The sequence below is a fragment of the Bactrocera dorsalis genome, chromosome 4 (genome assembly GCF_023373825.1).
Source record: "Bactrocera dorsalis isolate Fly_Bdor chromosome 4, ASM2337382v1, whole genome shotgun sequence".
Taxonomy (NCBI): domain Eukaryota; kingdom Metazoa; phylum Arthropoda; class Insecta; order Diptera; family Tephritidae; genus Bactrocera; species Bactrocera dorsalis.
In genome coordinates this window covers 33715107-33732386 of record NC_064306.1, presented here as the reverse complement: position 1 = coordinate 33732386, position 17280 = coordinate 33715107, and the positions used below count along the sequence as shown (strand labels likewise).

At 34.9% G+C, this 17280-nt stretch overlaps 1 protein-coding gene across 6 annotated transcripts in view; it reads left to right on the top strand.

Moving 5' to 3' along the window:
• LOC105227269 (zwei Ig domain protein zig-8) overlaps nt 1-17280 on the top strand; it is a 446139-nt gene that overhangs the window by 94373 nt on the left and 334486 nt on the right. The window contains exon 1 of one of the 6 annotated variants that reach the window (XM_049456150.1): nt 12898-14321. The exons of the other annotated variants lie outside the window; for them this stretch is intronic. The gene's annotated coding sequence lies outside the window, so the exon portion shown is untranslated. Of the gene's footprint in view, nt 1-12897; nt 14322-17280 lie in introns of those variants that run through there. 6 annotated transcript variants of the gene reach the window in all.

Below are 17280 nucleotides of genomic sequence, written 5' to 3'. Positions count from 1 at the left end.
ACAGTTAATGCAGAATGCTATAGAGCCATGATTAATGACATTTCCATGCCGGAATGGGGAGATGTTGTTGTGGACGTCTTATTGGAGACGGCGCTCTATTATATACAGCCAACAAAACAATTAATTTATTAAAATAAACTTTTGTTGAGCGCATTATCTCGCTTCAAGGGCGTGGCTCCCAAGGTTGTGCGATTTAACACCGCTGAACTATTTGTTATGAGGTTATAAGAAGTTGCTTATCTATGTAGATAAGTCCGCGACGATTGTTGTCTTGGAGGAAAATATTTGACGGGTTATTGCTGACATACGGTTCAAATTGCTGCAGAAAGTGGTCGAAAATTTAAATTCTCGTCTGGAATTCGTTTGAAAATCATATTAATCATAAGTTCTTTAACATGACAAACATTAAACTATATCTTTTCTGAAATTTTTGGAAAAAAATATTAAAACTCGCCCATTGCGATGCCATTTCCTATAACCCCTCCAAAAAAGAATGCGCCCGCGTTGACAAGATAACCTTGCAGAATCATCTAAAGTGAAAAAATACGTGTTTTAGTTAAAATCTTAACTAATAACTTGGACGAAGGAAAATAACTGAAAATTGGATTTTTGGAAGACATTTTTAGAAAAAGAAAATTAAAATTTCAGTGGAAAATTCGAAACATTTTTGTTTTAAATAGTTATGATCGAAGAAGATCCTTAATCCAAGTCTTTAAGAATTGTATCTCAAAGATCTGTGTATAACTTCATGAAGATCGGTTGAGTAGTTCTCGAGAAATCTTGCCAATAGACTTCAAAAACTTAGTTTCGAAAAAAAAACGCCTTTAAAGACGGCACAAATATCCTAGCTAGCCTCAAGCGCACAAGTTCGCAAGGCTGTATCTCCGAAACTGTTACGCGATCAACTTGAAAATTTAGAATAACATTTTAGTGGTTTTACAGAATTTAATAAGAATATAAAAAAACTAGACCGTCAGACTGTGTGGGTCTATTGATAAATTGTTTGGTTATCAAGTAACTACGGGGCCTATTATTTTTTTTTTTTGTTAAGGTGATTTCAGATATTTCCGAATCCATAGAAATTTGCTGACCAATTGAAGCTTTTTTTCGGACAGCTCCAATTACAAAAGCCTTCCACATAACATGCAGATGTAGTTCGCACCTAATGCGACATATTTTATTGACTTTTTTTACTGTATAGTTTTTCTGCTGTAAAGTTTTCAAAAGCGTTGATATAATTGCTTCGAAAAGTTATCAGTCACGTTTTTATCGCGATTTTTTACTCCCTTTTTATTTGTTTGACAACAAGCCGCCCACTTTGCTTCATTTGTTAGAGCATTAATAAGCGATTATATCATGTATTAATAACGGTAGAAATTGCCATATTTAATGCAAAAAACTTTCACTTTGTTTGTGTATTGGATAATCAGTCAAACACAGCCCGGCGGTTGCGTTGACAACGTAATTGCATGAAGCCAAATTTATGTCACCGTTATTCCAGAGGATAGTTATGAAAACGCGCAAACTATTTGTAAAGTTTGCTGCGGTTAAAATATAAATAATTTCGTTAATAAGAAATCTTTTTTCAAATGTAAGTGTGAAACAAAAATTAAATTTGATCATTAGCATTAAAACTATCATGCAACTCCGGGTTTCAGTTAATTATTTATGAGTATGTATGTATTCAAACCCACGTGCGTATAAGTAAATATATATAGTATTATTTATTATTACTATTTGCTAACCGTCTACAATCATTAAGTAATGAGTTCATAATTTTTACACAATTAAAAATTAATTACAAAATAATTTAAATATATGCTTAATTAATGAGCCGCATTGTTTAGATACTCGTTTGTACTCACATATTTGCTTAGTTTTATTGATTTTTTTATAGTTGACGTTGTTGTTATGTGTCATAATGTTGTTACAACTTTGTTCACCTAGTAGCAGTTGCACTACCCTTAACCATCAGAATGACGTATCCCAAGGTTATCTTTCGATGATCTAGATTCAAAAATATTTCACAGAATTCTTTTGATTGGCCTTATGATTTATTGGTATTATAGCTCTTATTTCTATAGAATATTCTCCTTCAAACAGGTACTATTGTGAGATGTATTGCTTGGCTTAAACATTTCAAGAGAGAATTTAGTTTTTGAATCGATCCAAAAAAGCGCTTATTGGCATAATGACTAACTATATTTTGAATTTTTATCTTTTTTTTTTTTTTCAGTAAATATTAGATTAGCTAAGGTAAATAGACCTGACTTTTCGTGAAGCTAATAATCTCCCAATATGTGGGGGGGAATATAAGATGAGAGGACGCCTGTTCGTGGTGGTGTCTAGAGCTCTAGGTATGAAACAAACAGACCGTCACATACCTACAAATTGCATAGAATTAGCCACAAATTTATTGGTCCGGCTAATAGCAGCTGCAACCAACCTGCGAATGTCTGCATATAGAATTGTCTAGATATTTTCGCATCATTTTTCTCATCAAAACTGTGACAAGTAATTCATGTATTTTAAAGTTTTTACTGTCAATATAGTGAAGTTCACTAATTTTGGGCTTGCTCTTTACTCAACCTAGATAGGAAAGACCCTGCAAGTTTGGTCTTCGTTAAATTTTTTTTATACTCTCGCAACAAAAGTTGCTAAGGAGAGTATTATAGTTTTGTTCACATTCGAACGGTTTGTTTGTAAGTCCTAAAACTCAAAAAGGGTCAGATATAGGGTTACTATATACCAAAGTGATCAGTGGTGACGAATAGAGTTGAAATCCGGATGGTCTGTCTGTCCGTACGTCCGTCTGTCCGTCCGTCCGTGCAAGCTGTAACTTGAGTTGAAATAAATTAGAGAATATCATGATGTTGAAACCTTGGTACACGTATTTCTTGGCTTCCACAAGAAGGTTAAGTTCGAAGATGGCAAAATCGGCCCACTGCCAACGCCACAAAATGGCGGAGACCGGAAACTTATAAAGTGTCATAAATAAGCCATAAATAAAGATTAAAAATGGAAATTTGGCACAAAGGATTGCATTAGGGAGGGGCGAATATTGAACGTAATTTTTTTGGAAAAGTGGACGTGGCCACGCCCCCTACTAAGTATTTTGATACATCTCTTCGGGAAACTACTATAGCTATGTCAACCAAAACTCTATAGAGCCGTTTCCTTCAGGCACTTCCTATACAAGTTCGAAAATGGAAGAAAAAATCGGCATAATAACCAGGCCTACCTAAACGTTGCGTTAACCGACTAACAAAAAACGTCAGAAACACTAAAATTTTACGAAAGAAAAGAAAGAAAGAAGAATGGCAGAAGGAAGCTGTCACACCCAGGCTTTTTTCTTTACTATTTTATAGATAAATTTTAATTTTTAATTAAACTTTTACAAAAAAATAAAAAAAACATTGTAAATGACGGATAATGAAATCTCGATTATCACTTTATCATGCGAGAGTATAAAATGTTCGGTTGACACCCGAACTTAGCCCGTCCTTACTTGTTTTCTAATTATAATAATATCGGCCGGAATTAGCACCAGCTAGTAAGAATAAGTGATAAAATTCGAAGTGCCCTGCTTTTTTAAAGAAAGAACACAGAAACTTCAAATTTAATGGGGAATGTTTATTATCATTCAAAATAACATTCTTTGGAATTTATTTTTTGAAGACTATCTTTTTCAAATGTTGACCGTAGCTACTTCTCAGGTGGTCTATCCATTGAGTCCAATTTTTGAGGGCTCGTCGAGCATGTGATATCACATGACTTTGGGGGCTAAGCCACCAGTTTGTAGCATCCAAAACGCAAAAATTATCTGCTTCACCGAAGTGTTCTTTCAATAAAATCCATTGATCACGAGCTTCAATTTCAGGCATCAAATAGTTGATTATTATGGTGTGGTAACGGTCATCTTTGAACGGTTATGTCTTCATCCACTGGCATTCATTTTTGAGAACAGAAATAGCCTCATGCTAACCATCGGCCTACAAAACCTGAACAAAAAATCAAATGAGAGCTTGCCTTCGATTCACGAGTGTATCTGTCAAATAAAAGGCTACTGAAAAAAGTAACGAATTTAATTAAAAAATTTTGAAATTAAATTTAGTTGTCTAGAATAACGGTTATATTATTCGGAGATGCTTTTTTACGGACTGTTTATCTGATCAATTATAGGTTTGCGGGAATCCGAATAATCGCACTTACTCTTTTGTATTAGGTACGCAGATATATACCCATAATACAATATGAATCTGCATTGACTCTCGCCTGTCCGCCAACCAAACATTAGACTCGCGTTTTGGTTGACTCTTTGCGATGAAATTAGTTCGCAGCTCTGTGAAATGGATAACTGTATGGATGTATCCCCCCTCAAAAAAATCATTTCGATCGAATAAGTTTGTATGGCAAGTATAAGCTATATCGGTCGGATATTGGCGGTTCCGGAAAAAAATGAGCAGCTATTGAGTAAAAAAGACGTGTGCAAATATGAAAGTAGAAGGTAGAAAATAGTGGCTTAATAAATCTTAAAATATTTCCTAACTAGTCACCAACTAGTTATTAATAAACTAGAGCAAACTTAGACCTTTCAGACATTCATTACTCGCATTGTACTTGTGTGTTTACAATTTAGAGCTGCCAATTCGTTAATTTCATAGTAGCAATCTGATTTCACTTAAATAAAATATAAAATGGCAAAGGACAAATGTACGTCAATGTGTGTGTAATTACATGTTTATGGCCTTCTAGGTGTTTGTAATTTGTAATTGCGTAAATATTTTATGTTAACGAAATATAATTTGCACATACAAGCGCACATGTCGACGTAACTAACTGCAGATATTCAATGGAAATTTTAGCATAATAAATTAATATTGACATAAACCATAAATAAACAGTAGCAACAACAAATATATGATGTGTATTAGTTTGATTGCGGCATTGGTTGTTGGTTGCAGATGTGTGGCCAACATTCGGGTAATGCGTGCGTACAGCGCTTGGCAAGCGGTTGCGCTTAGACGATGTAAGCTCGTTTAAGAGTGGCTTATTGCCACTGCCATTACTTTCAGCACTACATAGTTTGAATGGTTAGAATGTTAATATGCGTATGTGGGTTAAAATTATACGCTTTGCTTATTTCATATGATTTTGTATATGTACATATGTATAGTGTGTATATTCACAATTATGTACAGTTATTTGATTGAATTTCATAATACCTATGGCAATTTCAAATAAAATGTTGACCCAAATATTAATTTAAATAAACATTGTATAGCAGAAAGTTGCATTTATAGTTACACATATTTAGAAATTATCAAGTTTTTTATTTACATATAATATGACCATTATGATTATGATTGAAATTCACACTTATATGTATGTAAAACTGTAGGTATATTTTTGAAATTATTTAAAAATGCACTAATTTGAATTCGTTACCTTATATATTGTATATATAATGTGGTGAATTGTCCTACCTCAATTCGGGGCGTTTGCGACTGAGGTTCTCACGGAAATACTTCTATACAACCCCAATAGAACTTCCTATTGACCGTCGGTCCTCCTGGAAAAAATTTATAATGCGCCAAACCACGAATATCAAATATGAACATGATTTTGGAGCCGCTTTGGCGTGGATTTTTCGTTCCGACTCGTTTTTTATGCCTCCATTCCGTTGACTGTTAATTTGTTTGCATGTCAAATTCATGAACCTATGTCTCATTGACAATTAATATGCCTCTCAATGAATGTATGGGTCGAAATTTGTACAATCAGGAATGTTTCAAAGAGACTTATTCACGGTACTATTTTTGAAAAAATTCGGTATTATTGGGGACGAAAGTCGGAGCAAAATATCCACAAAAGCACTCGGACGGACTCAGGAATGTCGAAGCTCTCTTGCCATCTCTCACACTTACCTGACGATTTTCAAGCACCATATCCTTTTCACTTTTTAATATCGTCGTCAATTAGAGAGGTCGGTAGGGGTCGTCCAGAACGAGGCATGTCGTTAATGATCACACGACCGTCTTTAAAAGCTTTGTACTACTCGTAGACTTGTGTTTTTTGATAGAACTAAAATCATCCTTTTCTAACATTTTGCAATTTTTTTTTGAAAAATATTTTCAAGGGGAATTTAAATTGCAATTTCCCGGCACTTTTTTGTCACAATATTCCTTACGTTTAACCAAATCACCAATAACTTTAAGCATATCAAATAAGTTAGACAGTGAGAGGAAAGTATCCAGCTATTTCTACCCATTTTTCCTCGATACTAGCTTTGACAGTGGCCTCCAAAATCTTTAGTCTCACCACGAATGCACATATAGGGCATTGACCTATCTTTGCAGTGAGAGCGATTAATTCAAAGAATATTTTAAGATCCTTTATAGACCGGTAAGATATTGCTGTTGCATAGGTGCTGGCTGCGAACTAACACTTACTGCGCTCATAGTCTGCAGGTTAAGTGGTATAATGCAAGAAGCCAACGGACCACCGACCCAGTCTATTGAGATTGGGGTCAGTGTGCTCTTTTTCAACTCATAAGTTTTGCATTTTGCAGTGTTTCCGCTATGGCCAGGCAGTAACTTGATGCTGTTGGTAGTGAGGTCGGACACTACTTGACACATCTTGAGTGCACTTAAGGTCTGCATTGCCGTTATGCTCTTGAATTTAATGGACACTTCTCTGCATTTTAAGCAGTACTTCTTCCGCTACTATAACTTCAGCCATTTGTTGAAAAATACTACATTAGTGTGGTATCCTGAAGCTGAAATTAATGGAGAGCTGTTGACAGAAAACTGCCCTTTCAACCTTACACCGCTCTTACATCTCGTATTGGCATGTTCGCAGAGAAAACCCGACTGGTTATAAGTTTTCTATTTTCAAATTACACTAAAATATGCGAATTCAGTTTTCAGAAGAAGGCACTTCACTACGATATCACATCAAAATTATTCGATTTCTGGTAGAGGCAAATACGATTTTCAAACCGAATCACTTGGTTTGTAAGTGAAAGAGGAATTAAAAATATAGCTGCATATACATATTTGTTCTGATAGCTCTGCATGCGACTTTATCCGGAAATGAATTTCAGCCGTTGTAAGAACTTTTCTGACTTGTCAGTTGTTTTGAAAATCTTTTTCAGATCCTTAATACAGTAATTTCTAATATATCAAAATATTTTTTTGTATTGCAAATGGTTGATCGAGGCATCTAGAAAAGGCACTTGCTTTGTTTTTTATACTGTACTGCAAATTATAATAAAATTCCCTGAGTTCTATTTTCGAAACGAGTAAACGAGCTCTATTATACAAATATTTTTTTTATTTCTTTTGCGTGTTGAGGGGTTATTTTTTCTTTTATATAAACTGTATATTATTTATAACTAATTCCAAATTCACATTTCCACAAAATGTACACAAATTCACTCTAAATTTCTTAAAGTTTGCTAATATTCCTCTGCCTAAACTCTTACATCAAAACGTCGTTTTAGCTGTCAACAACGTGTGTTGACATTTGCTTATCATTTGCCGTTAACCCGTTGAAATTTCATTTGCGTGAGCTTTTAGCATTCACTATTATTAGTTCTTTCTTTGAACTCTATATGGTTCCCTCGTAGCACACTATTCTTTATCGCTTTGCCGTTTGTGCCCACGCCTCCAAACATCTCGCCAACAAGCTGCGTAGGTAATAATAAAAGACCACTTGAGGGCGAATGTCGTTCGCTTTTATCATAATGCGATTGTTTGCCAACTCTTTGAGTTTGCCTTAGATCCGTTGTTGTTGCTGTTGTTGCGCTGTGACATTGACAGCGCACACCTTTTCGCCAGGGAACGACTTGGCAAATTTGATGGCCGCAACGCCATCAAATACGCCGACACGCCCTTCAAAGTCATTAGTTAGTTGTTAAATAAAATTCACTGTCATAACGAAGCAATTCGTTTGAATTACTTTTGTAAATAACGCTAATAATCGAAACAGCGAAGCCTCTAGGCGGCGGCAGGGGTTGAAAGTGGTGGATCAGAAGCCGCAAAAGTCCATTGGCATTAATTATGGCGCGTGCGAGGGCGTGTGAATTTCGTTTGGATTATTTTATTTTTTCTTTTTCAATTTATACGCTTAGCTGGTAAGCTCCTCCCAACCAATAATATGCTGACAAATAAAAAATGCATAATAAAATAAAAAGCGTTTATATAACGATGGGAAATATAATGTGAAAATAAAATATTTCTTGGCATAATGTCAGGTGCACACGCTAACCCTTGAGTTCAACAACTTATTCAGTGAGCTCTTCATCCACAGTTCTACCTTGTATGTGTGTGTGTTTATGTGGATTGGGTGTACTGCGGGCGTATTGCTTCCCAAAAAGCATTATTAAAGCTGTATAAAGCGTTGATTGGGTGGAATGTCGGCTCTGAAATGGGTAGCGCTACTTTGTATTGGCGTTAAGTTTGTACGCTAGCGCCAAAGAATCTGATAGATAAAAAAATTGATACCACTAAGGCGAAAATTTGTTTTGCGCGGAGGAAATCTAACATGATCTTACCTCAACAGTTGGTTCCACATGACTGGACAAAGTCCCATAAGAGAAGTATCACCAGCCACACAGTGCAGACCAGAAAAGTTCTTTTGAGGTATTGGTAGTGAACAGACTAAAAAGCTTCACCTTTTCAGCGGAAGGGGATTACTTTGAAGGAGATGAAATAGACAAAATCGGCCTTTCAATTTGATCACATTACCTATATAACCAATACACTGACTGACAAATTCGATATAAGATTTGTCAGAAAATCAAAAATAATTATACATAATATATGGGAGTTGGAGTAGTTCAGCTGCTGCGCTGGTATAGTTAAATAAACAATTGTTGTAGCCGGGAGCCTATGCACCGCATTTATTGGTTTGGCATTCGCTTTTATGTTTAGTGCCTGTATCCATACTGGAGCAGCATATTTGTAGCATAGCGTAGTATAAAGTCAACGGCTGGAGCACACACAACCTCTATTTGTCATCATACTTGAAAAAGTGTTGTACGAGTAATTATTATTTGCTGTGCATGCCAAGTGATTCTTGAAATTCAGTTTGGAGTCTTTAGGGGTAACCTAAGTATAGAGTTATCTTTTCCTCAATTGTCCTGGTGCTTATGAGCAATACCTCTGTTTTGTGCTCAGCCAGTTCCAAACCCATGGAATAAAACCATTGGCGCAGAACATTTATACCTTCATTACATTTATTATGGAGGTCATCGAGTTGTGATTAGCTTGACGTTTTTTGGTTATTGAATTCTTAGAACCCCAACACATACGAGATTCCATAAAAGAGGAGCTAATACTGAACCTTGTGGCAATCCACTTGACACTGGGTAGCTCTTGGTTGCCTGGTTGGTTTTCAAAATTACTCATAGCGATATTTATGAGGTACTAAGGGGCACTTATTTCATATAGAGCTTCGAATATGTTTGTCCATTTGGTAGAGTTGAATGTATTCTCACATCCAGGGTAATCAGCGCACAACACTGGGGTCATTCAGCTGCTTCGTTTCGTCGCTCAGTACTAGATCCCCCTTGCGTCGGAAAGAATGCCGCGACGACTTGCTTCAAGGACGGAGCGCATTTGGATTGCTGCCACTTATTTTGGAATCTGGAAATAAAGGTTTTATAAGCAGTTCCTTTTCTTCGCAGATGATTTCAAAACATTTTTTTTTGCTGCGGGTGCCCTTTCAGGCCTTAGAATTGGATGTATGCATCAACAGATATGAGCAGAAGTTTTGTAAACAAATTAGTTATGTCCCCATAAGGCATTGAAACAAGACTTGTTTTTTCGGCACAGACAATAGAAATGTTTTTTGTGAATTAGTATGTTTATTTTACATATTCACATTTAAGTTATCCAACAATCATTGCAGAAACTAATGGAAAAGCGGTGGTGCCACCCTCACAGGTAGGAGAACGCCCAAATTATTTTCCACACATGCATTTCTAATTTTATTTCTTCTCTTATTTCCATTCATCTAACCTTTCGCTTAACATCGCTATAAAAAACGCAGCAATATAAAAGAAAAGATTTTATCTAAGCACACATATCCATATTTCATATATATTTGATAGCAAAACATAATAGTTGAGGCAGTGGCAACCGCGATTGTGTGCAAGACTATGGCGGCTTTATATGAAAAAGATCAGCGCTGAAGTATGCCGGAACACTGGCGTGGGCAGATTGCCTGTTTTGAGAACATGCATCCACACATATTTATGTAAGTGTATGGTAGTTGGAAGTAGCGACGTTTTCAACAAAGTGCATGACCCTGCTCGGTCGTGGCCGCTTTAGTAGCGGTTAAGAATGAGTGGCCGTGAGTGGGTGTTGCGCTAAGTGTACTTTTGCGTGCGTTCGCGTTGGCTGAGAGTGTTTTCTTTTTATGTTTGCGTACATTTATATGTATGTATGTGTACATTTTTTGCACATGTGTACCGGTTTTCGCGTTCTCATATACTTTTGTGTGTGTAAGCTTAAAGCGAGTGTAGCTCGCCTACTCGTTAACGGAAGCGGAAGTAATTTGTCATTCGCATATTCGCTGTCCGCCATTTTTACAGGTGCACAGAGTTCTTTTAATCAATGAATATGTATGTGTAGAGTCTTCAGCAGTTATGCATAGAATTGGTTACCATTTGTAAGACATTAGAGTATTTTTATAAAAATTTGAGCTGGAGTAGAAGTTGGCTATGGGTGATTGCTTACGCGAACGATGTAGCTCTCATGGTTGAGCGAAAATTTGTAAATACCATGTATGAGCTCACTTAGGAATACCTTACTATTGTAAAAAACTTTTGCATAAATTCTACCAAGGCCGAACTAGTTTTATTCGTTAGGAAATACAGATTATCGGATACGCATCTACCATCAGTGGGAAGAACGCGTCTACGGCCTGTTGTCGGAGTTAAGTACGTAGGGTTTATCCTAGACAGGAAGCTCTCGTGGAAATCCAACAGAACATCCAGGCATCCAGGAGAGCCATTGGTGAAAGCTTGAAACTCTCACCGAAAATAGTCCTTTGGTTCTTTCTATTAAACCAGCTTATAATGTTTTACGGACTTTCGTTTGGTGAAGGGCGTAGGAAAAGAATACAATTGCGAAAACAATTTACCAGTGGTCCTGTTACGTATAACACCGGTGGACATATATGTGAAGTGTATGGCAGTGATGATGACAGCTAGTTTGATTATTCTGGAAACCTCGTTCACTTTGATTTAATTCCAAAATATCTCTGTTCATATATCTTCGAAGAAGACTCGGGTGGGAAGAGATGGGCGGTTTTTTGATTTCATTCCAAAATACTTGGATTACCATGTCGCCAAACCTAGCCCAGCTGTCGCATCTCCGTTCATACACTTTCGAAGGAGGCACGGGTATTAAAAGAGCCTTTTTACTAATAGATTATAGCTTGCGGTGAGGTATAGTTGAGGTCCACATTGACACTGCAGCGTCTTCCAAGCGGATATGGCTGCCGTAAAAGTAGTGAAGACTAATAAATGGGTAGATTCTTATCTGCGGTATTGTAGGAAACTGCTAGCCTGTTAGGACAGATACTTGAGTCTCAATAACTTCGGAATAGGAACGCGTATGAGTTCCTTTGGCTTGACTGTACGGAATCAGATGAAATGAACAAGACTACCAGCTGCTATATTGCCGCAATGTCCGTTTGGACCAGGGTAAATCGTAAGAGGTCAAGGGAACTCTTTGTCCTTAGCAAGGATCACCTTGCAATCATAGTGGGAGTTCTAACTGGGCACTGTCAGATCGAAATACATGCAATACGATTAAATACCTTACAGCATGCCAACTATATTAGCTGTGCGGAATAAGACGAGATAGAATCTCAACATTTCCTCCTTGTATGTCCCACTGCAAAAACACCTCGGATCTTTTACTTTTAGACAGTGTGGTAGTGGAATAGTGAAAATAGAAAATAAACTTCTAAGCTGATTTCTGAGAGGATCAGGGCGTTTTTGTGGATAGTTGATATCCAACACCAGAAGTTTCATTCGCTTGACATCAAAAAGGACTGTACATAATGCTGAGAAGTTTGTGCGGGAAATTTTCTGTATTTGATGATTCCTGAAAAATTTCCACTCTGTAATTTTAGGTGTTCAAAAGGTATTTGAATCCTATCAAAAACTCGACATCTATAATTAGGCAATTATGTTTTAAATAGTCATAATGGGAAAATGTAAAAATAACTTCCGTTATAAATACATTTTAAAACTCTACTGGTATTTATATAAATAGGTTCGAACACTGGCAAATATGTTATGTGTGCTTCTCCGTATACCACTATAAATGAGTATACTATATATAAACGTTAAAACATTTCCGTGTTGTCCATCCATCATTCAGCTCCGAGCCCCGTCACTCGTTATTGGATGCCGATGTGCTCACTCCTCTGAAAATGCGCAATACGCAATCAAATTAAGCTGTGCCTCTTTTACTTTGCATATTTGGTGGCGTTCATACTCACTTCTCGCGGCTGTGAGCGCGCACTGAGATGGCCATAGTAAATTAAATAAGATTTCAGCGTGGTTAAGTGGCCAAATTGACTGAAAGAAATGTCGCTTTCACTTTGATTTTGGTTTGATTTACGTTCGCATGCAGTTTGCTTATAAAAGAAGGGAGGAAGATGGGAGGATTTTAAATTATTCCCATTCGCGAGGCATTATAACTTAATATGATTGAGATTTCTTTATTTTTATGTCACGTATACCTATAATTTAGAGAGAAACATTTAGTGGTCCTCAGCCATTTGTTACGCTACTTCTGTAATATCTTGGATTTCTTCTAAAATTTTAATCTTACTTAATGTTTTATGCAATAAATAGTTACAAATGTATGATTAAACCAAATTTCCATAACAATAGCCACTTCTAAAAGTTTATTGAGGAACGACAAGGATTCTGCTGAAATAAAACATAATTTCTTATATGCACTTTTTAATATTGAGTAGTCGAAAAAGTCTTTTCGTATTTGGTCAATATGCGTCGTTTATGACATTTCACGAATACTAGCTGATCAGTGGGGTTGAGAATCAAAAGGAAATAAATAATTCGGTTTTATGTCATAAATTTAGTTCTTACTCCTACATCTTGATTACTAGTTATGTAGTTATGTTATTTTCTACAAAATACATAACAATCAGTTTCAATATAGTCAAACTACAAATATATTTAATTTTGTAACACATACCATAATTAAATTTTGTTATATTTTCTTGTGTAATGCACATTCATAAATATAATGCAACGAAAACATTGACATTAAATTGATATTGTAATTTTAGGGCATCTTAGTATATTATCATTTTGCCTCCTTAATTTGCATGCAATAAGCCCATATGATATGTTTTATTTAAGCTTTATGCAACATGTACATTAATGAATAATAACTTTTAACACATACATACATATGTGCAAATAATAACTATAACTTCTTTTCGCACATCACAATTATATGACGATATTAAATTTCAATTATTTTGGCAACCGCAAAATACGTACATACATACTTACGAATTTCGCAAACAAAGTCCTCTCTTAAATATTACGTTCAATTAATAAACAACGCAGTGATGAAATATGTTTGCTTGCTCTTCAAGCTCTCCCTGTTTAAATAACAAAGTCAAGTATATCTGAATAGAAGCATTCTCCTTTGGCACAAGCATGAACAAGATTAAAAAAACAAAAGTCACAACTGTTTAAAATCAAATGCAATAAAAACATGAGAGCGGGAGAACGATGCTCAGCGCAACCGTAGGCAATGCATGCAAATGCACTGAGTGCGTGCCGTTACTTGTGCTGTGCAGGCATTAACCAAATTCATTAAGAAAAAAGTGCATAGCAAAGTTGGACATAAAAATTCACGAATCAGTTAAATTCATTCATAAATTAATGAAACAACTAATTTTGATGTGATAAAATAGTGAAAATTTGTGCAAATAAGTGGTGTAAATAAAAGGAAATATTTGAATACTCAATGTTAACAAAATTTAGTTTTAAGCAAAGGGCTGTAAAAATGTGAAAAGCATTACGTTTCAAGTTTCGTATAAAATAGTGAAAAGAAAGTGTAAAATGTGTAAAAGTGGTTAGAAAAGTGTTAAATTGTAAATTGAAAGTTGCATGATCAATTTGTTTATGTGCGATGATGTAAGAAATGTGGTGTGGTATAGAAATAATAATAGTGCAAGGAGTTCATACCAAAAGGATTACCGGGAAAATGCTTGAGTATTTGGAATGCTGGACTACAAGAAACAACAATTATGTACAGGTGAGTCATTTATGTGTAAAAATTCAAGGGAATGCATGTAGAAAATAATAGCACAATAATTTATAGGTGCTTTTGGTCTCTATAGTGCAAAAATGGCACAGTAATATGTTGACAATTAAGAAAACAAAATCAGTACTTAGTTTGCATTGCTACTATTTATTTAACATGTAGAAGAGTATAGAAATTGGCAAATGCCATTAAAAAAGTGAAGCTAAAAATATGAGTATGTTATTTTCCCATTTTAATGATAATTTAAGAGCGTTGTACCGCTCTTTTTTTTACTCAATACCACTACTTAAAATAGCAGTTGATCAAAGAAGTAAAATAGATAATTGACAATTGACCGCTCGCGTATGTTGTGAAGTTCTTTGTAAAGTAAAGAGCAAGTAAAGCAGAGTGATAAGACTGAAATAATTAAGCTCCTTTTTAAGTTATACTAAGAGGGTAAATAATTTATGTGGGCGATATATGGCCGCAACTAGTTATACATACAATACTGGATGATCATAAATAATTTGCAAAAAGTCTCAAATTTTTATTAACAGAAACTAATGAATTCAAGATGAAAACATATTTCTATGTAAAATAAATAAAATAAAATAAAATAAAATAAAATAAAATAAAATAAAAAAAAATAAAATAAAATAAAATAAAATAAAATAAAATAAAATAAAATAAAATAGAATAGTCAACCAAAATTGATTTTTCGAAACTTTCACACTAAGAAAACCACATAATACATATTTCCTTCCTTGGCTTCATTCACTTGCACCCTGCAAGCAAACTATCGGTTAAGTCACTGGTTATTTACATAAAAGGGCTACCCGAAATTTCTCTTAAACCTTCTATTAGCTTTCTAATGTCGAATTGATACTTCTAACTGAATCTCTTAAGTAAGTGCAAGGTCGCAAATAATGCATTAAAACAATTAAAAATTAAATTAATATATATTTTTTTTGTAATCACGACAATTTTAGTTAATAATAATTTTCAAATTTTCAATCTCAAAATTCGGATTAAAAAAAATATATTATTTGAATTATAACTAATGAATAAAAACACATAGATATTGAACCCGTGATTATAATTAAAATTTTTTAAAATTTTAAATTATTTCTCGGCACTTTCGTGGTTTACCGTTTAAGTTACCTTCCGAAAAGGAGGCTTATTTTTTGGTATTTTCTCAACGTTTGCACTTTTTGCCATAGTTTTAGTTAATTAATTTTCATATTAGTATTTCGGCTAGAAATATGTGAGTCTTTATTTCAGCTTTTAATCTGTAAAATATTAAATATTTTTATACTCTAAAACTTAAATTAATATTATGTCGTGTATTATTATTTATTTATTATTCGATTTTTAATTGCGAACTTCTTATTCTAATTTTGGTTATGAGTATTGAAAATTTACTTTTATTTAGCTAAATTTCAATACCAAAACTAATATTTTTTCATTTTGCTTGCAAAAATATATTTCTGTATTCTGAAATATTAGTAATGTTCCTGTAAATATGTATTAATATCTTTACAAATATGCCTGCATATGCCATGTTTACATGTCACACATATATACATACATATATAAAACAGTGCTTGTCAGTACATGCCTTACCCGGAAGTACTCGTAAACACATTTTGCACCAAGTTCGCACACTTCCTATCACTTCACAGCTCTTCTCCAACCAAAGAAAAGGTCAAAAAGGCTGCATGCTAATGTAAGTAGTCAACACTGTTGCTAGTTTTCTAAAGAACACTACAATTGTGGGTGCGATTTATTTAACACTCTTGAACCGCAACACAGTACATCCAGTTAGACATCCAGTCAGTCAGCTTCAAGTACAGCAAGCAGACGTCAAGAAATTTGAAGTGTTGGGAAGTTGAGAAAATAGAAATGCAAGGAATATGATTGCACAGATACATATACATATGTATGTAAATTTATGTGGTCTTTGTAAAACATATATATTAGCTCCTTTACGGATGTGTCGACATAAATATATATTATATGGTTTATATGCCGGATTTTCACTGCTCAAAATTTTGAAGTCGAAAAAATTTTTAAATTTTTAATAAATAGCCGGGACCGGATAAAATTGTCTAACTGCATATACATATGTATCCGGTATAACTTTATGTACAGAATTTTACATAACACGAACCGCTTCACTATTCTTTGTTCTATTGCCCGCTTACCGCTATTTCTTTGCGCAAATTTCTTCGTCCATTACGTACAAATTCTCTTCGCAAAGCGGACTGCCAAGTCAAGTGTCTGCAATTGCTTTTCGTCCCGCCACCAGCGGAGTCGTCTAGAAGCTTTCGAAGGCGCCGTTTCCGAAGTGTGCTTGTCGTGAATGGAGCCATGGCTTCAACTTTGGCGCCCAAACGAATTGTTTACATTCATTTCCATTACCATTTCCTTTGCCATTTTCCATTGCTATTACCAAAGTCGGGAATTTCCATAACGAATGCGCGTTAACGAATAAAAATTTGTTGGCATGTGCTAGGCAATTGTTTTTGCTTGCGCTTATACGAAGCGGTAGTTGGCATTTAGCATAGCACTCTTCGGTATTACATTTCGTAAAGTTTTCTCTTTTCGTTTATACTTAAATACGTTTTTCGTTACTTTCAACTATTTTGAATTTCTTTCGTTTTTTCTAAATACAGATTTGCTTTTTTGCAAGTCATTAACCATAAAATCATTTAAATGTAGATTTGCTTAAGCGCATTATTGTTTTGATTTCCGTGGCTGTCAAGTGTAGGGAGAAAACAAAATAAATGTGGACTAGAAAAAACACATATATTTACGAGGGTGTGCTACGCATTAGCTGGGCTAGAGTTTAACAGTGAAAGTGAAAAAATACTTGTTTTAGTTAAAGCCGCAACTTAGAACTTGGACGAAGGAAAAAAACTGAAATTTGGAACTTTGAAGACATCCATTCATCTATCTGTGTACATGTGGG